Raw genomic sequence first — 24725 nt, 5'->3', positions numbered from 1 at the left:
CTCTGCAGTGCCTCTCCTGAGCCCGTGGATATATCGGTCGGATATTAGAGGACTGTAAAACGGTGACCTGGTCACATGAATCTCATTTCAGTTGGCAGAAGCTGATGGTAGGGTTCGAGTATGGTGCAGACACCACGAAGCCATGGGCCCAAGTTGTCAACAAGGCACTTTACAAGCTGGTGGAGGCTCCATAATGATGTCGGCTGTGTTTACATGGAATGGACTAGGTCCACTCGTTCAACTTAACCGATTACTGACTGAAAATGATTATGATCGCCTACTTGCACACCATTTGCAGCCATTGATGTACTTCATGCTCCCAAACTACGATGTCATGTCATCAGGCCACAATTGTTCGCCACTGGTTTCAAGAACATTTTGTACAGTTCGAACGAATGGTTTAGCCACCCAGATCGCCCGACATGAATCCCACTGAACATTTACGGCACATCATTGAGAGATCAGTTCGTGCCCAACATCCTGCTCTGGGCAACACTTTCGTCATTATGGACGGCTGTGGAGGCAACATGGCTCAATATTTCTGAAGGGGACTTCAATGACTTGTTGAGTCCATATCACGTCGAGAGTTGCTGCACTACGCTGTGCAAATGGAGGACCGACACGGTATTAGGAGATGTCCCATGGTATTTTTCACCTCAGTGTACTTCTGTACCCACGTATCATCATTATACTGTGTATCTCTCATCTCTCGGTCACCCTCCCATCAGACATAAAATTGATATGCAATTTTCCTTCTGGTTTACAGAGATAGGCCAAAACATTGTGAACATCAGCTTACTAGAATCTTGGCCCACCTTCCCAAACGCAATAGAACTGCCATTATGCGTGGGAAGGAATCGACAAGTCGTTGGTATACTTCTGGAGGTATGTGGCAGTGCACAGGTCTTACAGTTCCCCGTAAATTGAAATCGGTGGTCTGTGGGAACGGAGCTGGCGGCCGAAATCGTCCTAGGAGTGTTCGATCGGTTTCAGGTCAGCCGAATTTTGTTGTCAAGACATCGACGTGAATTCACTATCGTGCCTCTCAACTACTGTAACACGATTGTCCTGTAGATGATGTCATCGCCGTCGGGTGAGATACTAATCATCAACAGGTGCAGTAATGTTCACATTGTCCACAGCTGTCGTGGTGCCATAGATTACTACCACAGATCCCATAGAAGGCCAGGTAATGTCTCTCGTAGTATAATCGGCATGCGTCCGTGATGCCGTGCGTGTTTCGAGCAATCATTCGCTTGAATATCAGCGTATCCGAAAACCAACATCGACCTGACCTAAGAATAAACTTGACTCATCTGACCAGGTGACACGCTTCCATTGATCCACGGTCCAACTTCGTTGATCCAGTGCACACTGTAATCGTAACTGACGATGTCGTTGGGTCAACATGGGAACACGTACGGTCTACATCAACATCAACATCTACATGTACATCGCCGCGCGGGTTTAGCCGAGCGATCTAAGGCGCTGCAGTCATGGACTGTGCATCTGGTCCCGGCGGAGGTGCATGGGTGCATGGGTGTGTGTATTTATCCTTAGGATAATTTAGGTTAAGTAGTGTGTAAGCTTAGGGACTGATGACCTTAGCAGTTAAGTCCCATAAGATTTCACACACACACACATGTACATCGATACTCCGCCTGGCGCACGGTACACCGTACATTTACTCGGTAGTCGTTTCCTTTCCTGTTCCACTCGCAAATAGAACGCCTCCGTATGATCCCTAATTTCTCGTGTCTCATCTTCGTCGTCTTTACGCGCAATGTATGACGGAGTCAACAGAATCATTCTGCAGTCAGCTTCAGATGCCGGTTCTCTAAATTTTCTTAACAGGTACCTCGAAAAGCACGTCGCTTTCCATCCAGAGATTCTCACATGAGTTCCCAAGGGTCACCGTAACACTTACTTGTTGTTAGAACCTACCAGTACGAAATCTACCAATCCGCCTCTGAATTGCTTTGATCTCTTCCTTTAATCCGGCTTCTTACTGATCCCGAACACCCGAACACTACTCAAGAACAGGTCGCACTAGCGTCCTATATGCGGTCTCCTTTACAGATGAACCGCACTTTCCTAGGATTCTGCCAATAAATGGAAGTCTACAATTCGCCTTTCCTACCACAACCCTCACATGCTCGTTCCATTTCATTTCGCTTTGCAACGTTACGCCCAGATATTTAAACGACGTTACTGCGTCAAGAGGGACATTACTAATGCTGTATCCGAATATTAAGTGCTTGATTTTCCTTAACTTACATTTTTCTACATTTAGAACTACATTCCTGGAAATTGAAATAAGAACACCGTGAATTCATTGTCCCAGGAAGGGGAAACTTTATTGACACATTCCTGGGGTCAGATACATCACATGATCACACTGACAGAACCACAGGCACATAGACACAGGCAACAGAGCATGCACAATGTCGGCACTAGTACAGTGTATATCCACCTTTCGCAGCAATGCAGGCTGCTATTCTCCCATGGACACGATCGTAGAGATGCTGGATGTAGTCCTGTGGAACGGCTTGCCATGCCATTTCCACCTGGCGCCTCAGTTGGACCAGCGTTCGTGCTGGACGTGCAGACCGCGTGAGACGACGCTTCATCCAGTCCCAAACATGCTCAATGGGGGACAGATCCGGAGATCTTGCTGGCCAGGGTAGTTGACTTACACCTTCTAGAGCACGTTGGGTGGCACGGGATACATGCGGACGTGCATTGTCCTGTTGGAACAGCAAGTTCCCTTGCCGGTCTAGGAATGGTAGAACGATGGGTTCGATGACGGTTTGGATGTACCGTGCACTATTCAGTGTCCCCTCGACGATCACCAGTGGTGTACGGCCAGTGTAGGATATCGCTCCCCACACCAGGATGCCGGGTGTTGGCCCTGTGTGCCTCGGTCGTATGCAGTCCTGATTGTGGCGCTCACCTGCACGGCGCCAAACACGCATACGACCATCATTGGCACCAAGGCAGAAGCGACTCTCATCGCTGAAAACGACACGTCTCCATTCGTCCCTCCATTCACGCCTGTCGCGACACCACTGGAGGCGGGCTGCACGATGTTGGGGCGTGAGCGGAAGACGGCCTAACGGTGTGCGGGACCGTAGCCCAGCTTCATGGATACGGTTGCGAATGGTCCTCGCCGATACCCCAGGAGCAACAGTGTCCCTAATTTGCTGGGAAGTGGCGGTGCGGTCCCCTACGGCACTGCGTAGGATCCTACGGTCTTGGCGTGCATCCGTGCGTCGCTGCGGTCCGGTCCCAGGTCGACGGGCACGTGCACCTTCCGCCGACCACTGGCGACAACATCGATGTACTGTGGAGACCTCACGCCCCACGTGTTGAGCAATTCGGCGGTACGTCCACCCGGCCTCCCGCATGCCCACTATACGCCCTCGCTCAAAGTCCGTCAACTGCACATACGGTTCACGTCCACGCTGTCGCGGCATGCTACCAGTGTTAAAGACTGCGATGGAGCTCCGTATGCCACGGCAAACTGGCTGACACTGACGGCGGCGGTGCACAAATGCTGCGCAGCTAGCGCCATTCGACGGCCAACACCGCGGTTCCTGGTGTGTCCGCTGTGCCGTGCGTGTGATCATTGCTTGTACAGCCCCCTCTCAGTGCCCGGAGCAAGTATGGTGGGTCTGACACACCGGTGTCAATGTGTTCTTTTTTCCATTTCCAGGAGTGTAGTTAAATTCATGTGTAAGTTCTCTTGTATCTTTCTACAGTCAGCGGACTTCTACACCTCACCGTACACCACAGCATCATCAGCAAACAACTGTAGCTTGCTGTCCATCCTGTCCGCCAATTCATTTACGTATATTGAGAATAATAGCGGTCCTTTCACACTTCTCTGGCGGACTCATGTCGATACCCTTGGCTCTGATGAACACTCGCCGTCGAGGACACATACTGGGTTCTATAATTTAAGAAGTATTCGAGCCATTCACATATCTATGAACTTATTCCATATTCTCGCACCTTCGTCAACAGTCTGCAATGGGGCACCGTGTCAGACGCTTTCCGGAAACCTAGAAATATGGAATCTGCATGTCACCCTTCATCCAGAGTTCGCAGTATATCTTGTGAGAAAAGGGCAAGCTGAGATACGGATGAGCGATGCTTTCGTGGACATAAGCTTCTCGGTCTCAAGAAAATTTATTACGTCCTAAATGAGAATATGTTCTAGGATTCTGTAACAAACCGATGTTAGGGATATTGGTCTGTAATTTTACGGGTCCGTTCTTTTGTCCTTCTTATACACAGGAGTCACCTGCGTTTTTTTCCGGGACTTTGCACTGGGCTAGAGATTCACGACAGATGCAAACTAAGTAAGGGGCAAATGCCATAGAATACTCTTTGAAAAACCGAAATGGGATTTCCACCTGGACCTGGTGACTTATTTGTTCTCAACTCCTTCAGTAGCTTCTCTACGCCCGGGATGCTTATTACTATGTCGACCGTACGGGAATCTGTTCGATGGTCTAACGACGGTATACTGCTCCTCCCATGATCTCTAATCTGTCTTTCCGACATACGTTCCACGACTCGCTAAATATCTCAGAGCTTTCCGCAACAGGTTTCAGCCAGCTTTCGGTCCCGAGAATGATTTGAGTGCGACAACTTTCCTGGAGGGCAGTAAATTCGGGATCTTTGTTACGAATACTTCGTCAGTTTACTGATAAACTTTTGACAGTCAAGTGTCTTTAGTCTGAACGTGGTCTTACTTCCTCTGCTGTGTACTGACTGGCGAGTGTTCATCGGAGTACCTGATGCTACCTAAAACGAAACACCGCTCGAACAGGTCGTGAAGGCCCAACAGTACGACCGGACGCCGTGTCATCCACAGCCCACAGGCGTCACTGGATGCGGATATGGAGGGACGTGTGGTCAGCACACCGCTCTCCCGGCCCTATGCCAGTTTACGAGATCGGATTCGCTACTCCTCTATCAAGTAGCTCCTCAGTTTGCCTCACAAGGGCTGAGTGCGTCTCTCTTGCCAACAGCGCTCGGCATACCGGGTGGTAATCCCTCCAAGTGCTAGCCGAGCTCGACAGCGCTTAACTTCGGTGATCTGACGGGAACCGGTGCTACCAGCGCGGCAGGGCCTTTGGCACCTGAAGCTACCACGCAGCCTAAAAAACCTTCATGTGTACTCCATTAGTACTCTGCTACCCTACTTGCTTTGTGTAGTGTACCCCTGTGCCTTGCCTACTTCCGCGAGCAACCTGCATGAACCCTTGAGATAGGCGTCGCTGGTGCCTATGTGAGCCCGCTGCACCCTACACTCTCCATAGCCGTAGGTAAGGCCGCCTCCACAACTCGGATGAGACCTCCTGGCAGACATACCGACTGCACGTTGGCTTTCTTTCCAGTCCTGTACCCTATGTGTCTAAGGCGCTCCACAACGCGCCTAACGCTGCAGCTCGCGATAACCAGTAACACCCCCCCCCTCCCCCCGACGTGCGCCTACTCGGACTCTGCTGAACGATCAGCCACCTTGTCCACTCACAGTGTGAATGGGTGAGGCCAAATGACCAGTCTCTACTTTGGCCCTGTGCCTCGGGTGACGCGAACGCGTTACCACCCACCACTCGCTCTGCTGTCAGGGTGGATCCACTGCGTCGGGTACATTAGGAAGTGCCTCCGTAGAAGAGTCCACGGGCAAAACGAGCGACTCCTCAGATGCCCCATGCGACGCGCCATATTCTCCGCCACAGCTAAACGCCGAGGCAGTAGCCTGAAGATGACTGACTGTCGCTAAAAGCGCATTCAGCTGTTCGCGAACTGCGGTCAGCTCCTCCTGCGTCAGCACACAGCATACACACGCCCTACTCGTTCTAACAACACTAAATATAGAAGTAAAATATAAAAGCAGACAGAATCCTAGATATGAAACTTACTACCCTCGTGACGTGTCATCAATGGACGCTGGTGCCTCAATGTGCTATTTAGCTGGCTGGCTTTTCAGAAGAAATGAGAACTGCGCTACTGACTGCCCGAATTTCCACTTACAAAAGCGTGAGATTGTATTTCGTAAACAGAAAAACACGTGCGAATTTTAGCAAATGTACTACGACACATTTGCGCCAAGTATCGTCGCTAGATTATTGCCCAGTCGTCTGGTACTCTTAGATACACAGTCGGAAAAAGGAATTAGTGCAGCTGGAAAGACGACGTCGATTTTGATCCGGTGATGGCATATGCCACCTGGGGGATATTAGAGGTACTGACAACGGTTTCTACGGTTTACGCCAACAGATAGCGTAGTGGCATAGCTACGTCCATGTCTGCATTTGAATAGGCAATGCTCACAGCCAGGAGGCTCAGCGTGGCGCAGACGTGTGAAGCGAGCAGAAAACCGTGCCACTCAGACGCACTCGTCCTTCCCACAGCCCACTGACAGAGCCACACTGAGGCCTCACGAGTGGCGGGATGGTCTATTAGGGGAATTGCCACACAAATTGGACGTGCTGTGTCAGTCGTGCAACGACGCTAGTACCGCTGAGCACGTGGACATTCTCACACAGACGAAGTTCTCAAAGCCCAGACGCCCGCCCAGATCGTCAGCAGGGGCACATCTTACAATTACCACAGCACAAATAAGAGGCCTTGTGAGACCACAGGTGTCAACACGAACTGCTGCCAACTGGTTATTAGCAGTAGGACTACGGGCGTGATCACCTATAGCCCGTATTCCACTCACGCCACAGCATCGACGTGCACGGTTCGACTGGTGCCGTCAGAGCATCACTTGGAAGATGGAATGACGTGAAATGATCTTCAGCGATGAAAGCAGGCTCTGTCTGCATGCGAGTGATGGTCGTTTGCTCGTACGACGTGGACCTGGTGGGTGCTGTCTGGTAGAGTATGTTCGCCCACGACACATTCGTCCCACCTATTCGTCCCGTCACCTATTGATCTGTAAATGTAATCATTTCACGTACTCCATATGCACGGTTCGAACAATAAATCCTGAGTGAACTGGAAACCTCTAAAAGAGCTTTGGCATTTCTGAAGGAACAATTACCAGCGCTGGGTACGTGCGGAATCTTGTTAGACCCGTTCCTTTGCCGTTCTTGCAACAGGAAGGTGATACGTTTTTCCAACAGTATAATGTTTGCCCACACACTGTCCACGAAACTCAATATGCTGTGCAAGACATGCAGCAACTTCCGTGGCCAGCACTATCTCCGGGTTTGTCTCCAATCGAGCACGTCTGGGATATGATGGAACATTAAGTGACTCGTGCGACTAGTCAACCGACAACTCTTACAGAACTACGTGAACAGGTCAAGCAGGCTGGCAGTATTTTCCATCCGTACGATCGACTGGCTGCCAGAGCCAGCGACTGCACTGCCGCTCGTGGAGGCTATACCACGTACTAATATGGGTTATTCAGCACGGATCGATATCTGGACCCCATAACCGCTTGTGCTATTGATCTGTAAATGTAATCATTTCACGTACTTCATATGCACTGTTCAAACAATAAATCCTGAGTGAACTGGAAACCTCTAAAAGAGCTTTGGCATTTCTGAAGGAACAATTACCAGCGCTGGGTACGTGCGGAATCTTGTTAGACCCGTTCCTTTGCCGTTCTTGCAACAGGAAGGTGATACGTTTTTCCAACAGTATAATGTTTGCCCACACACTGTCCACGAAACTCAATATGCTGTGCAAGACATGCAGCAACTTCCGTGGCCAGCACTATCTCCGGGTTTGTCTCCAATCGAGCACGTCTGGGATATGATGGAACATTAAGTGACTCGTGCGACTAGTCAACCGACAACTCTTACAGAACTACGTGAACAGGTCAAGCAGGCTGGCAGTATTTTCCATCCGTACGATCGACTGGCTGCCAGAGCCAGCGACTGCACTGCCGTTCGTGGAGGCTATACCACGTACTAATATGGGTTATTCAGCACGGATCGATATCTGGACCCCATAACCGCTTGTGCTATTGATCTGTAAATGTAATCATTTCACGTACTCCATATGCACTGTTCGAACAATAAATCCTGAGTGAACTGGAAACCTCTAAAAGAGTGTACTAACATTTTTCCGTCAATGTTATTTCCATACCGCGTCACGTGTTCGCAGTGCCACTAGGCGGTCTTCAATCTCGCGGTGGGCAGGAGTTCTAATGTTTTGCTCGTCAGTGCATTAATGAAGTTTATAAATTAATTTGTAGCCCAAAGTGTATATTTTCAATAATTTACGTTCTTGCGAAGTCTTATCACCGTCCCTCGAGAGTGTGGCTCCGCAGTGACACCGGCACTGGTACGATGCGCAGTCGGAAAGCGCATGTATCGAGACCGGCAGGAAAAGGAAGATACGAATTTTTTGAAGGACATCATCTTCACGCCAGTGACTGTTACACACGTTCGTTCTAACATTCACTGGCGTGAAGATGATTTCCTTCAAAAAAATTTTGTGACTGTGATTCCAGCTACAATAAGTTTATTCAAAGATACGAATGAGGTTGTATTCGAGTCTGCCATGCGGCAGGGGGATGAGCAATAATAGCGGCGCGGCGGCCTGACGTGGGGCACGACCCGGAGAAAGCCTGCTCGCCATAAATCCTGCATTGCGTAAACTGGATCCGATCCCGGAAGGCCGAGCTGCGACGTGAATGCCGCGCGGGAACAGATCGGTATCTGTTGCAGCGTACAGGCGCTGTGCGGCAGGCGAGAGATTCTTCCGCCGATACGGATTTTCTGCTCCCATTTCTCCGTTTCCCCGGATAATTATAAGTGGATGCTACCGTTATGGCACGCTAATGACTGTCCGTACTGAGAGCTCGCCAGATTATTTATTGGTGAAGTTGATATTTGCCAGGCTTGGAGTTCTAAACTCCTTAGCATTTCGTTGAAAGTGATGCATTCGTGAGAGTGCGAAAAATGGAATGCCTGCGAAGTATCCCCACAATACGCTGCTCGTATTACTAAGGAACTACGACGGATAGTCCTAAAAATAGGTAATTAATTTTTTGTTTGTTTGCAGGTACATGTCAGCAGTTTGCCCACCGGGATTAATTATTTTCTAACGATTAAGATGATCTAAAGGAGCAATGATAATAAGGAAGACGATTGAGCATTGGTCTCATTGAGATACTGGTTGACAGAATTCCCTCTTCTCTTTCGCCGGATATGCAGCCGGTCAAGGATCCTTATTTCTTACTAACGGAACAATGTTGCTTGTTCCAGTGCTTAAACCTAGAAAATCAAATAGCCAAAACAGCTGCATATTCCTTTTATATTTGGTTTGTCATTCTTCTGCCAGGTCTCACGCGGCCAGCCTTGCGAGACAAATGTCATGTGGGTACACGTTACATGTCATTAATGGCCGGCCTGGGTGGCCGAGCGGTTCTAGGCGCTACAATATGGAACCGCGCGACCGCTACAATCGCAGGTTCGAATCCTCCCTCGGGCATGGATGTGTGTGATGTCCTTAGGTTAGTTAGGTTTACGTAGTTCTAAGTTCTAGGAGACTGATGACCTCAGTAGTTAAGTCCCATAGTGCTCAGAGCCATTTGTCATTAAAGCAATGGTTATCATTGCCTTCTGCATCCTCTTGCCGTTGAGAAATGTTGATTACTCAGCCTTTTAGGGGCAATTTCGCACTCCAACGGTAAGATCGTGTCCTTAATCTCTATCCGCTCCACAGACTCGTTTGCGAAGGCAGTTGACTTCTAATCCCATAAGTCATCGGCCGCCATTGATGACCATTTTTATTCAAAATTGAAGGCGTGGTGTGGATGGAAGGCTGCAGCTAAGACGTTTTGACTACTACAGAAGGACACTACCGGACAGAAAACATTTGACTAAGAAATACTGTAATTTATTGATAAGCAATTATCTTAGCTGGCTTTAATGAACCTCAATGGAGCGACTATGATTGTGAGTCAATTATTTTAAATAGCCATATTTTCTTAAACTGGGATTGGAAAGGAGTAAAAAAAGATTCACAACAACAAAACTTCTAGTATATTTCTTCTTATTAGTATACACACACCAAAAAAAAGTTTTGCATCACCTCGGTTCCGAGATTTTCGGAACCTGTACAGAAAACTGGAATAGAGATCAACATAAACATCATTTCTGCCTTTTTCATTGCTCATGAAAACCACACATTGCATGTTGTACCACCATATTACGAGACCTTCAGAGGAGGTGGTCCAGACTGCTGCACACACCAGTACCTCTAATACCCAATAGCATTGATGCATGCATGGATTCGTCGTGGCGTATTATCCACAAGTTCATCAAGCCACTGTTGGTGCAGATTGTCCCACACTCCTCAACGGCGATTCAGCGTAGATCCCTCAGAGTGGTTGGTGGGTCACTTCGTCCATAAACACCCCTTTTCAATCTATCTCAGGCATGTTCAATAGGGTTCATGTCTTGAGAACATGCTGGCCACTCTAGTCGAGTGATGTCGTTATCCTGAAGGAAGTCATTCACGAAACGCGCACGATGGGGGCGCGAACTGTCGTCCATGAAGACGAATGCCTCGCCAACATGCTGCCGATATGGTTGCACTATCGGTTGGACGATGGCATTCACGTATCGTACAGCCGTTTCGGCGCCTTCCATGACCACCAGAGGCGTACTTCGGCCCCACATAATACCACCACAAAACATCAGGGAACCTCCACCTTGCTGCGCTCGCTGGACAGTGTGTCTAAGGCGTTCAGCCTGACTGGGTTGCCTCCAAACACGTCTCTGACGATTGTCTGGTTGAAGGCATATGCGACACTCATCGGTAAAGACAACGTGATGCCGATCCTGAGCGGTGCATTCGACATGCTGTTGGACTCATTTGTACCGCGCTGCATGGTGTCGTGGTTACAAAGATGGACCTTACAATGAATGTCAGGAGTGAAGTTGCGCATCATGCAGCCTACTGCGCACAGTGTAAGTCGTAACATGACGTCCTGTTGCTGCACGAAAAGTATTATTTAGCACGGTGGCGTTTCTGTCAGGATTCCTCCGAGCCATAATCCGTAGGTAGCGGTCATCCATCCACTGCAGTAGTGGCCTTGCGCGGCCTGAGCGAGGCATGTCATCAACAGTTCCTGTCTCTCTGCATCTTCTCCACGTCCGGACAACATCGCTTTGGTTCACTCCGAGACGCCTGGACACTTCCCTAGCTGAGAGCCCTTCCTGGCACAAAGTAATAATGCAGACGCGATCGAACTGAGTTATTGACCGTCTAGGCATGACTGAACTACAGACAACATCAGCCGTGTACCTCTAAACTGTAGCGCCTAGAACCGCTCGGCCAACCCGGCCGTGTACCTCCTTCCTGGTGGAATGACTGGAACTGATTGGCTCTCGGACCCCTTCCATCTAACACGCGCTGCTGATGCATGGCTCTTTACATCTTTGGACGGTGTTGTGATACAATATCCACAGTCAACGTCTATCTTCAGGAGTTCTGGGAACCGGTGTGATGCAAAACTTTTTTTGATGTGTGTATATCCGTATGTGTGTGTGCGACTTTGTATGCTTGAGTGTGTGTGTGTGTGTGAGAGAGAGAGAGAGAGAGAGAGAGAGAGAGAGAGAGAGTTAGTATGTTTGTTTCCCCTTCACGCTGAAACGGCTGTACTGATTTGAATGAAATTTGGAAAGGAGATAGCTTATACTACGAATTAACACATATTCTACCTTATACACTGTCCAGTCACAATTTGACAACTTGTCAAAAGCCTGGATAGCCATCCTTTGCAGCGCCGATCACTGCGAGATGTACAGGAATGAGTTAGTGAGGTACGTGGAAGGCACCGGTAGGGGATATGAAGTCACGCCGACTCCGGCACTGTGGTCGGCTGCGCTAGGCTTCTCTGCTGAGGATACATGGCGCGAACAGCCCAGTCGACGTGATCCCACAGATTCTCGATTGGGCAGTTCGGTAGCCGGAGGAGTACGGTAAACTCATCCCGGTACTCTTCGAACCAGACATGTACAGTGTGAGCTCTGTGACACGTTGCAACTCCTGCTGGTGCCAAGGAAAAATAAACTGCATGTAGCAGTAAAAATGTCCATCTTCCAGCCCCCCCCCCCCAACTTGTGTTGATTCATTGTGGCTTCCAGAATGACGAGATCATCCAGGAAATGCCACGAAAACATTCCCCACACCATAACTCTCCCTCCTCTGGCCTGGACCGTCCCAACGATTGTTGCAAGGAGTTTGCTTACACAGGCCCACGCTTTATATTCCCTACACTGCTAGTGTTGCCACCTGCCGGCTGAGAGGGGTTTTTCCACGTTGATGTCGGACGTATTTGGTGGTCACATTAATGTGCCTAGACCGTGTCTATAGCTACCTATCAGGGGGATGGTGATGGGGGTGAAAAAGAAGTGTAGCCCACGACTCGCAAATACCCGTTCTTTATTCATCCAGTATTTGAGAATGAGAGCACATAAGGACTTTAAAAAACATTACACATAATATCAAAACTGTATGCTACTTCTTCTTTCCAACAACCCGCACAAATGATGAAACGAAGAAAGTTTATCGCTTACTACATTTTCGCTCTTCGTAAAGTAAAACCACCGCTTGAAGCATGACGTTTTAATGAATTACTTCTTTCCTACTAACTGTATTCGTGACAAATTTTGGAGACAGTATTCATCTACATGACTCAAGGTACCAGCAAAATTATACCATTGTACGGCACGTGGTTCAGGAGATAGACAATGCCGCATCATGTATCACGTTTAAAGTTTTTACTCCCTTGCTACTAACTCTATGCGTAACACATTTCACAGACGGTATCCACGTAGGTCGCTGAATATACCTACAACAGTATATCACTGTACGGAGATACGACGTCATAAGTATTGACCAACCTGAAAATGAAACTGCAGGGTGAAATTCGCTAGCGATACAGAAGTAATATGTGTACAAATACGTGTGAAATATTTTACATGAATGTGAAATATATTTGACATGTGGGTACGCGAGCAAAGCCAAGGGTAAAAAGCTCGTCCTAAATTTCTAGAAGGATTTTAACCAAATATGGTACACATTACGATTTGGAAAGGAATTCTATGCGGGTAAGAACCGAGAGCGATCCATTGGGGAGTGGGGGTGATAACGTGTAGGCGAAAGGGTGAAGAAGGAGATCGATAGATAAAGGGTGAAGGAGCAGATGGACCAATAGAAGAATGGAATAAATATATACCCGGGCATTTCTTCTATAAATAACTGTTAAAACTACAGGCAATGCAGCGAGGCAGAGCTAATAGCAGTGTAAATATCTTTCAGTGGCCATCGACTAATTTTCAGATTCACTACTATTCGTGAAAACTGGAACACCCAGAATGAATAATCTACGATGTGTATAAGACTGGGACCGTGAGACAGTGAGATGCCGTATACGCAGGCGCAACAGCGCCGTCACTCGTCTCACTGAACAGGTCAGTGTTACGCCACATGCCAAACATGCAGGAGAGTGTCGGTACGTCAATGGGCGATTAAAACGGGGCGGAATGCCTGGTCTCCAAGTAACGGGTTTGCTTACTGCCACGGCAGTGGGACCAATCGATAGGAGAAGCTCGTCCATGATTGTCATCGTGGCCGTCTGACAGAACAGCTTCCTCGACGGTGGACCACTGCAACATGTGTGCACATGTATACGTCGATGGTTCGAAGTCGCCTGTTGGTGGCTGGACTCGTGGCATGCATGCCATTGCGTGGGGTTCCACTGACCAGAAACCACCAACGCTGCAGACTGAAATGATCACGCGAACGTCGTCGCTGGCGTGCTGAGTTGGCTAAACATTGTGATTTGGATGCGCCGTGCTTCAAATTGTCTACAGTGATGGCCGCGTACGTATTAGACGCTACCGTGGCAAATGTAATGGGACAGACTGCGTTGTTGAGCGGCATAGTGGACTAAAGTTCGAAATTTTAGGGCACCACTGACTATAGCATGCGATCTCGTCTAATATGTACTGAAGGCAATCTGAACAGTAACTGTTCCGTGGAGGAGATTTTAAAGACCGAGTCACTGCCCCTCCTGCAGGCATGTCCACACGCCATATTTCAATAATACAATGCTCGACCATGCGTGGTCAGGAATGTGGAAGCCTTCTTCAACGAACGATAGGTACCACTGCCTCCCTTGCTTGCCCGTTCGCCTGACGCGTGGCCGATGGAAGGGATGAGCGCTACAGACCTCCGTAAGCAGTTTCCGCCATTTTCTACAGCTTTTTTGTTGTTGTTAGAGCTGAGTTTAAGTTTTGCACAGCATTCTTAAATATTTAGTTTCTTCACATTTAATTGCTGCGTATTATATTAAAGTTATTTGGAATGGCTCTAAGCACTACGGGACTTAACATCTGAGATCTTCAGTCCCCTAGAATTAGAACTACTTGAACCTAACTAACCTAAGGACATCACACACATCCATGTCCGAGGCAGGATTCGAACCTGCGACAGTAGCACCAGCGCGGTTCCGGACTGAAGCGCCTAGAACCGCTCGGCCACAGCGGCCGACCTATTTGGAATATATTCTTAATTCTTCAGGTACATAATTTTATGGTAGGTAAAACGCTACATATTTTGAGAACTGTTTATATAACACGTGAACTGTTACGCCATATTTCGTCGGTCGTGCGCCATCTTATATTGAAACAGTAGAAAGTCTTTTACATGGAACATGTGATACTTGCAAATGAGCTAAATTTCTTTAATGTCTTGACAATTTTACCTCTTTTAAAAATGTAAATTTGTGTTAGTTTCCAATAGCTTCTATTTCAAAATGTATTTAACTTGTAACTCGTTTTTGATAATACTTCTGCTTCGTTTGATTTCACTTACTGGTTATTGATGTGTAGTAGAATAATAACGTAGCAGGTGGACTATTTAACTCATTAATGACAAGGTTTTCTCGATTGCGGCGTTTTTAAGTTTCAATTGATTATTTGCTCTTAAGTACATGATCATGTTGTACTTTGGAACATGTTTTCACATTTAGGAAAACCATACTTTTATGGAGCAATTTTTGTAATTTCCAAAAAAAGACTGCGAGACATAAAAAGTGACTGCCATCTTTAAAAAATAGAATAAGAAAATATATTAATCTTCTGTTACACAGCTGGCTAGAGGCGAAGTCTAAAAAATTGTACCATGGTGCAACAGCCTCTTCTAGTGTAATGTTTGCATCACGCACTACAACATTCAAAAATGTACTTAAGATCAGATTGGATGCTAGGACCTAACAAGTCAAAGAGTTTACCATGTAATTATTTTCCAAAAGTGGTTAATTATACATTAAAGTCTCTTAATTCTCTCTCTCTCTCTCTCTCTCTATGTGTGTGTGTGTGTGTGTGTGTGTGTGTGTGTGTGTGTGTATTTGTGTGCACTCTTGAAATCCCATGAGGAAGTTTAGATCAGGAAAGTGAGGGGAAGGGGCGGGGGTTGAGGGTATAGGAGTAGTGAATGGAGAGAGGTGTCCCACGGACGGGTTAGTCATTGTGTGTTAAACCAGAATCAAAGTTCATATATTGACAGATAAATTGAGTCATATGTTGTTGAGCATATGATTTCAAATGCTTTGCTGCTGTGACTTCATTCATGTTGCTACTAACCAGTTTTATAGATACATCAGTTACGTTGGACATTTAGCTTCCTTAATGTCGATCAATAGTAATGACTGGTTACAGTTACTTGTTATTTCGGAATCTTGGCAGTATGATATTCACTGTTAGGCGTAACCTAAAATATTGACAATCAAAGACCATATAGCACTCAAGCACGTTATTATGGTGTGGGTTTGTAGTTAACATTTAGAACAAATCAGAACCATTAGAGATTACTCCATTTCTTACTTCAGGCAGACAACAAAGAAAATTTTAATCTGTATCTTTGTCAAAAGAGTTTTTTTTTTGTTTTAACTATGTCGTTACTTTCATTGCAAAATGTCACTGCCTTCTTGGGCAAGATTTCACAAAGTTGCAGTTTCGAGTGTGTTTTTGACCAGAGAGCATTAAATACGAAGCAATGCGCGCAAAATACTTTGGTCAGCACTTTTTACATAGCAAGGGAGAGGATATGGAGGTGTACTGTACATAATCACCAAAGTGCTGCTTAAATCATGGGCCAGGTCTTTGCGGAACTGCAACAATGGTGGTCATTAGGGCATCCGGTGAGTGCGTTCAACTAGTCAAAAAACTTCTTACTGTTCATAACGATGGACACCGTCACATGACAGCTTTCTTCTTCTTATTGTTCTTCTACTACAACAACAACAACGACGAACCGTTAAACTTAAATTGAAATTTTCGCAGTAATACGGCAGATATGCCATTTGTCCGATTTCGGTTATTTGACGGCTGATTTTCCTGATCAGTAAATTCTATATGTATTGTTATTATTACTAATATCATCTGCATTATCAGCAAATGTGCATGTATGATGATCATTTGAACGCCTTTTTCTGTGATTTGTTTGAAATTATTTCGCTCCCTTGGGCCTCATATCGCAGCAAAAATTGTACTAAGTTTTCAGAATGCTATGATCCAAGCGGAGGTGAGGGAAAGACAACATGTCATGCTGTTCCTAACGAGAGTTCAACATAAATATACGCTACCTGACAAAAAAATGAAACATGCAAAAGGAGAAATTTCACGGGTTGAGAAGATATGTGACGTTAAAGAATCGACTCAAATTTACAAAGAACTTGACAGTACGAGCCCGCTTATCATTATGACGTTGCGCACCATCTGGCCTGAGTACACGTACTGATTCTGAATTTGGATGGCCCACAATTGTTTTAACTGCTCCCTAATATCCATGATACTGGGATTGGGTGGACATCAGAGCTGGTCCCACACAAGTTCTATTGAGGACAGATCTGCAGGTTGTATTGGCCATGGAAGTACCTCAACATCAGGCAGACAGTTCATTGAGACATATGCCATTAGTCAATGAGCATTATCCTGCTGGAAAATGGCACCACGATACAGTCGCATGGGTACGCAGGATGACCATGACGTACCGTTGTGCCATGATATTCCACCAACTACTACCACCGTAGTAGTACCACTGAAGTCATACCCAATGGCTACTTACACTATGACGCCACGAGTATCACCAGTGTGCTTTTCCAAAACAATGAAAGAATGGGACCTCTCCCCAGGTCGCCGCCATACTCGCCGACAATAGTCATACGGTGTAGTGCAGAACCGTGATTCATCGCTGAACACAATGCGACGGTATTCATAAGCAGTACATGCTTCCCGGTTACGGCAGCACTCCGAACATACCCACTTGTGTTGCTATGTTAACAGCACCCTACGCGTGGGACAGTAAGCTCCTAATGTGGCTACTGACAGTCTCCGACCAAAGGTGGGGGGGATGACACACAGTGTTAGAGGGGGTCCATTAGTTGATCCCGGACTGCAGGATCAATGTGATGGGATTTCGTTGTGCTTGGTGCACAATACGGCTATCGTCCCTTGTGGTGGTAAGACAAGTTCGAATGGAACTTTAGAGACGAGTATGCCATGCCATGCGTTCCAGAATCGGGCCACTGTTACATCCAAATGCCCCAGAAATTTCGATACTGCACCATTCGAACAGCTGATCAAAATGAGCCCCACAATGAGGCCTGTTTCAAACTCTGTCTAGTACTGATAACGCTGTCTTACACGCGTACACATCATCTCCATGTCCTTCATAAGGATCACGCATCATCTGACATTGTTCACGTCCCTTGTATAACCTATCAGGCCTGGGAACAACTCTAAACACGAAGAATTATAACGCACTCTGGTGGCGATTCCGCTTGTCATATAGAATTTCAAGTCTAATCATTTACATACCAGCCGATGGTATGGTCACACAGATACGCAGTTCATTTCTTTAAAAAAAGAAAGTAACACAAACTGTTCCTTCATGAGTTCGTAGTCGTGCATGGTGTTTGAGTTTAAAGCACTGACCACACTATGTGCAGTTTCAATTCAAGAGCTCTCTGCCATATTTTAATTTGTTATTTATGCTGTTACGGTGACGAAATCAGCATTACGGTTGTTCTTATTTTATTTTACGTGTGAACTTTTCATCTGTGATAGCTGTACCCGGAGCTACTATGATCCGGGAGCCTATCTTTGTCTTTTTCACACTGCTGCGTTAATCACAGAATTCTGGAAGCATAATGTAGTTTTTGGTGTGACATAGATTGTTAATACCCAAGGGGAAGGGTAATTAACTAATCGCTAATAATGATATAGTTCCAAATAAAATAAGAAGAGATGCAGCAGAATTACTCATTTCATGAAATGTACAGCGTCTCTGGTTCCATGCATTTTAAAGATTATTTGAGCGCCTGGTGGAAATGAGTTTTACCTTACAACTGAATCTTCTTCTTTGGGATTGAAAAACAAAAGAAACAGTTGCAAACAGGGTGTGTAATTTTGAACGAATAAAGCGGAATCTAAAACAGGATGCAACAGGCTACAGCGTCTTGGCGTTGCTTCATCTCTTTCAGTGTTCATAATTCCTGCTGCTAGAGATAGCTCACAAATCACGGAATGGCAGTTACAGCTGCGCTGACACCAATAAAACAGCGGACACTGCAGATATGATTGCACTGTATCATCCAGTGAAAGGGGCTATCGAACATTTATTTATAGGTATGTGACAGGCTTCCGTGATTTACTGTAGAGATGTAAAGAGCGGACTTATAGGTTAGCTTCACTTTCTAAAAATCTGCGTGAAATAGAAAACAAATCAATTGCGGGGCGTTGTTCGAATTCGAACGACAGTATACATCATCATCATCATCATCATCATCATGATAGTCGACATCATCAGTCAGTTCACATGCACCTTTTCCAGACATCCGCACGCATTGCTATCTTAAGCTGTATACATCAAATTTGTTCCTACTTGTTTTTAATTATGTCTAAGAACCTACCGCCACATCGTTTTCTCGATCGTTGGAATCTAGCAAAGACCTTTTCTGTCTCATCTCCCACCCACCCACCTAGCTACATATCTCAACTCACATTTCATTTTCATTATAACCACATTCACGTCTTCCATCCCAGTTCGTTCGCAAACTTCACCTCTCCCTCGTGGTAATTCCGAGCACGTATCTCGCGATTTTTTGCTGAGCAACCTCTTATTTCTGAATTGCTTTCGTATTAACAGTCCACGTCTCACTGTGAAAAGATAAAACTGATAACATACACTGATTGCAAACTAGCCTTTCCAGGCACAACGGAAGATTAATTTGAAAAATCTTATTCAGCTTACCAAAAGCACGGCAGGTCAGTTTTGCTATTATACTGATTTATTTTCCTGTGCATCCAGTCGTTGTATTCAAGTGCCATAAATACTAAAACTAGTTCTTGGACTTCATTGTTTATTTATACTATTTTATTTTCATTGGGTTGATTACATATTATTGTAGATTTGCTTATATTGATTTTTAGGCCTTCCAAACTTTCTTTATTAAGTTATTCCATTGGTTACTGAAGTTTATCAGCAATAGATGACGATATGTTCAGCAAAACGGATGTGGCTCAGATATGTTCGAGAAACATTTATTCCTCCTCCGTTTTCCCAATTTAAGAATGTGAAAACTTCCTATAGCCCTACTGGGAATGGCTTCAGTGATATGGGAACGTTGTCTGGCTCGTCTTTCAACTTGGAATTGCTCACTGCCCTGACGAAGTCTAGTGGAAGGTGTAGCTTTCGTATACAGTATGTCTTTCAGCATTGTAACGTAGTTACGTATTTCATACATCGTATTCATGATAATAATTATGATGTGGAAAATGTCATCTCAAAACACTTAGAATACAAAAAATGAAAAAAATCTTTATGTAGTTACATGCAGGGCATTTAAAGGTTTTTCTCTGTAACAATGAATAATTATTTCTATTCAAGGATTATTCTGGAGCAGAAAATGAGTTGTAAAGGACAAACATCTTCAGTTAGTGTTGTATTCTCAAAGCCAGATGGACAGTTGACAAAATATTTCATAAGTGAAAAAATGTACTGTGAGATTGAAACTAACTTTCCCAGCTGCTTAAAGCGTTGGCTGCAAGATGTACGTGTGTGAACCCTACATCTACAGAGAACTACTTTCTACAGAGAACTACTTAAGCAAAAAATACTCAGTAATGAGTATTTGAGTATTTTTTGCGTAAGGAAGGACTTACCCCATAATATTATCCCATTAGACATCAGTGAATGGAGATATAAAAAATATTTTAACTTACTGACTTCTGTATCCCTATACGTGGCAATCATATTTATGGCAAAATTAGACGAATTTAACCGTCTTAGCTAGTCTACTACATTGTTTTACCACTTTCAGTTTCCATCAGTATACACGTCTTAAAACTTAGATCTACTACATCTACATCTACATGATTACTCTGCAATTCACATTTAAGTGCTTGGCAGAGGGTTCATCGAACCACAATCATACTATCTCTCTACCATTCCACTCCCGAACAGCGCTCGGGAAAAACGAACACCTAAATCTTTCTGTTCGAGCTCTGATTTCTCTTATTTTATTTTGATGATCATTCCTACCTATGTAGGTTGGGCTCAACAAAATATTTTCGCATTCGGAAGAGAAAGTCGGTGACTGAAATTTCGTAAATAGATCTCGCCGCGACGAAAAACTTCTTTGCTTTAATGACTTCCATCCCAACTCGCGTATCATATCTGCCACACTGTCTCCCCTATTACGTGATAACACGAAACGAGCTGCCCTTTTTTGCACCCTTTCGATGTCCTCCGTCAATCCCACCTGGTAAGGATCCCACACCGCGCAGCAATATTCTAACAGAGGACGAACTTGTGTAGTGTAAGCTGTCTCTTTAGTGGACTTGTTGCATCTTCTAAGTGTCCTGCCAATGAAACGCAACCTTTGGCTCGCCTTCCCCACAATATTATCTATCTGGTCTTTCCAACTGAAGTTGTTCGTAATTTTTACACCCAGGTACTTAGTTGAATTGACAGCCTTGAGAATTGTACTATTTATCGAGTAATCGAATTCCAACGGATTTCTTTTGGAACTCATGTGGATCACCTCACACTTATCGTTATTTAGCGTCAACTGCCACCTGCCACACCATACAGCAATCTTCTCTAAATCACTTTGCAACTGATACTGGTCTTCGGATGACCTTACTAGACGGTAAATTACAGCATCATCTGCAAACAACCTAAGAGAACTGCTCAGATTGTCACCCAGGTCATTTATATAGATCAGGAACAGCAGAGGTCCCAGGACGCTTCCCTGGGGAACACCTGATACCACTTCAGTTTTACTCGATGATTTGCCGTCTATTACTACGAACTGCGACCTTCCTGACAGGAAATCACGAATCCAGTCGCACAACTGAGACGATACCCCGTAGGCCCGCAGCTTGATTAGAAGTCGTTTGTGAGGAACGGTGTCAAAAGGTTTCCGGAAATCTAGAAATACGGAATCAACTTGAGATCCCCTATCGATAGCGGCCATTACTTCGTGCGAATAAAGAGCTAGCTGCGTTGCACAAGAACGATGTTTCCTGAAACCATGCTGATTGCGTATCAATAGATCGTCCCTTTCGAGGTGATTCATAATGTTTGAATACAGTATATGCTCCAAAACCCTACTGCAAACCGACGTCAATGATATAGGTCTGTTCAAATGGCTCTGAGCACTATGGGACTTAACTGCTGAGGTCATCAGTCCCCTAGAACTTAGAATTACTTAAACCTAACTAACCTAAGGACATCACACACATCCATGCCCGAGGCAGGATTCGAACCTGCGACCGTAGCGGTCACGCGGTTCCAGACTGTAGCGACTAGAACCGCTCGGCCACTCCGGCCAGCTATAGGGGATGGATTACTCCTACTACCCTTCTTAAACACTGGTGCGACCTGCGCAATTTTCCAATCTGTAGGTACAGATCTATCGGTGAGCTAGCGGTTGTATATGATTGCTAAGTAGGGAGCTATTGTATCAGCGTAATCTGAAAGGAACCTAATCGGTATACAATCTGGACCTGAAGACTTGCCCGTATCAATCGATTCGAGTTGCTTCGCAACCCCTAAGGTATCTACTTCTAAGAAACTCATGCTAGCAGCTGTTCGTGTTTCAAATTCTGGAATATTCCATTCATCTTCCCTAGTGAAGGAATTTCGGAAAACTGCGTTCAATAACTCCGCTTTAGCGGCATAGTCGTCGGTAACAGTGCCATCGGCACTGCGCAGCGAGGGTATTGACTGCGTCTTGCCGCTTGTGTACTTTACATACGACCAGAATTTCTTCGGATCTTTCCACTTTGTTTATTATTCCTTTGAGGTATACTACGTTAATAGGGGGTGTGATATTTCTGACAGCACTAATATGGGTTAGATGTGTTTTTCAATGTTAAAACTACCTATTTGTGCAAAACCAGGCGCTAACTTTCACAAAGTCAACATGCCCTGTTCTCTCTGTTGGTGCTACATTATTCAGCTTCACAACAATGTTTGTATCATCGACAAACAGGACTAAGTCTGCCTTCTGATTCCTTGTAGTTAAAGCAAGGAAGTAGGGGACCAAAGATCAAACCCTCTGGGACTTCCATTGTAATTTATACCAACGCAGATGATGTGAAGTCCCTCTTTGTAGACTAACTCAGCCTCTAGTTTCTCGGGGACTGATAGAACAGATTTCGTTGAAATTGGATCAAATGCTTTCTATGTATATATGAATCTCAGATGAAGAAGTCATTCATATGCATTAATTTGTTCACTACTCGCAAACACTCTTTGCAATTATATGAATATATGAAGATTGTATCTATTCTTTCGGACATGTCCGAAAGAACAGATAACATCTTCATATAGATAAGGCATACCAGCCAATGGTCTTCTTCAGCGCGATGCACTCACATTGCCCGAACTCTTACGGGAATCGGTAGATTGATTGCCGCGAGTAATGAGTATAGTGGGCAGGAGCACTACAAATGTAGTGTGTGGACAGTAAGTTGGGAATGTGAGTCTTACGGGGAGCGTACTAGAGATAAGACCCTACAGTCGCGCTGTGCTCTCTGTCCTCGGTGGCTCAGATGGATATAGAGTCTGCCATTGAAGCAGGAGATCCCGGGTTCGAGTCCCGGTCGGGGTACACATTTTCACCTGTCCCCGTTCATATTCCTCAACGCCTGTAAGCAGATAAAGGTCTGGATTCATTGTAATTTCACTCCTTGCAATTGGTAATGATTCTAGTGACTATCTTTACTTCATGAACGTCTCGTTGGTAGGTCCACAGATTTCTGTTTTTTCTGTCACCTCTCTCCATTACAATATTGTTCAAGTTCTAGGGGATTCTGTTCTTCCGTAGATATTCTGCAGGTTTCTTTTGTATTACTTTTCCTCCAGTTCTAATTACTTTTTCTCAGACATCATCTCCAAATACCTTCCCTTTCATCAGAGCTGTGATGCTCTTATACACATCATACGACATTACTTTCGTAGTTAATTATCTGTTCCTCTAATTCATCTTTTCAACTACAGAAGCATTTCTTAATTGAAATGGTTGCACAAATTTCTCTCTGCTGTTAGTTACTTTGACATCTACAAACTCAACTTATAACACTCACCTGTCTGCTACTGCTGTACCATAACCTTAAAGTTGTAGGCAGGTCATGAAATAAAACTATCTTGTTAAAGCAATTATGGTACAACGCAACAGAGCAGTGTTACCCTCTGGGAGGAATTTTGCTATGTTGACCGTGTTATACCTTAATTGCTTTAACAAGATAGTTTTATTTTATGACCTGCCTACAACTTTAAGGTTATGGTACAGCAGTAGCAGACAGGTGGGTGTTATACGTGGCGCTGCGTGACAGGACGTTGTTCAATTTGCACCTACAGACGGAAAAAATTATAAGTAGTTAGCATTTTACAAACATAGACTGAACATAAAACGTCCAGCGGCACGAACCTGTACATTATTCGACAGAACGGATAGTGAAAGTTCAGTTTAAACTGAAAATAAAAGGTATCAGTACTTAATAATAGCTAAAATGGACAGGAAACTAGAAATAAATGTAGACATGTGAGAGCAGAATGCAATCGAGAGCAGTTCAGGCAGCACACCAACAGATGGCATAAAGCGCGAGTTAAATTACGTACGTCATCACGCAGACGTCAATAAACAGATCGAAGCTATGTGTGTCGCGCGTACTGAGCAAGACAGTATGAGTGATGTTGTGGAAGACAGTGGTTATGTTAATGAATCGCGGGATATGTTTGAATCACCAAAAACTGAAAGGAAAGTAGAACTTGAACACGAAAATGTAGCAGAACCTAAAAGTGAAAAGAATTCAGATATGATAGAATTGTTAAAAATGTTGTCTGCACAAATTGCAGCACAGGGACAACAAATGCTGCACAAAATGACATTATTAAGGCACAAATCGCAGCACAGGGGCATCAAATTGCAGCACAGGGACAACAAAATGCTGCGCAAAATGACAATATTAATGCACAAATCACAGCACTGGGGCAACAAAGTAAACAAATCGAAATGCAGGGTACCAGACTTAGTAAACAAATTGAAGAAGTCAACTCAAGGGTAGGAGTAGTGAGCAATGAAATTAAAAATCTTAAAAGCGAAATTACTGTCATCAATGGCAATATTGCCAACATACAAGGACAGATTGATGACATTAACG

This window comes from Schistocerca cancellata, chromosome 4 (genome assembly GCF_023864275.1).
Source record: "Schistocerca cancellata isolate TAMUIC-IGC-003103 chromosome 4, iqSchCanc2.1, whole genome shotgun sequence".
NCBI classification, from domain to species: Eukaryota; Metazoa; Arthropoda; class Insecta; order Orthoptera; family Acrididae; genus Schistocerca; species Schistocerca cancellata.
Note: the sequence above shows the minus strand (reverse complement) of the source record.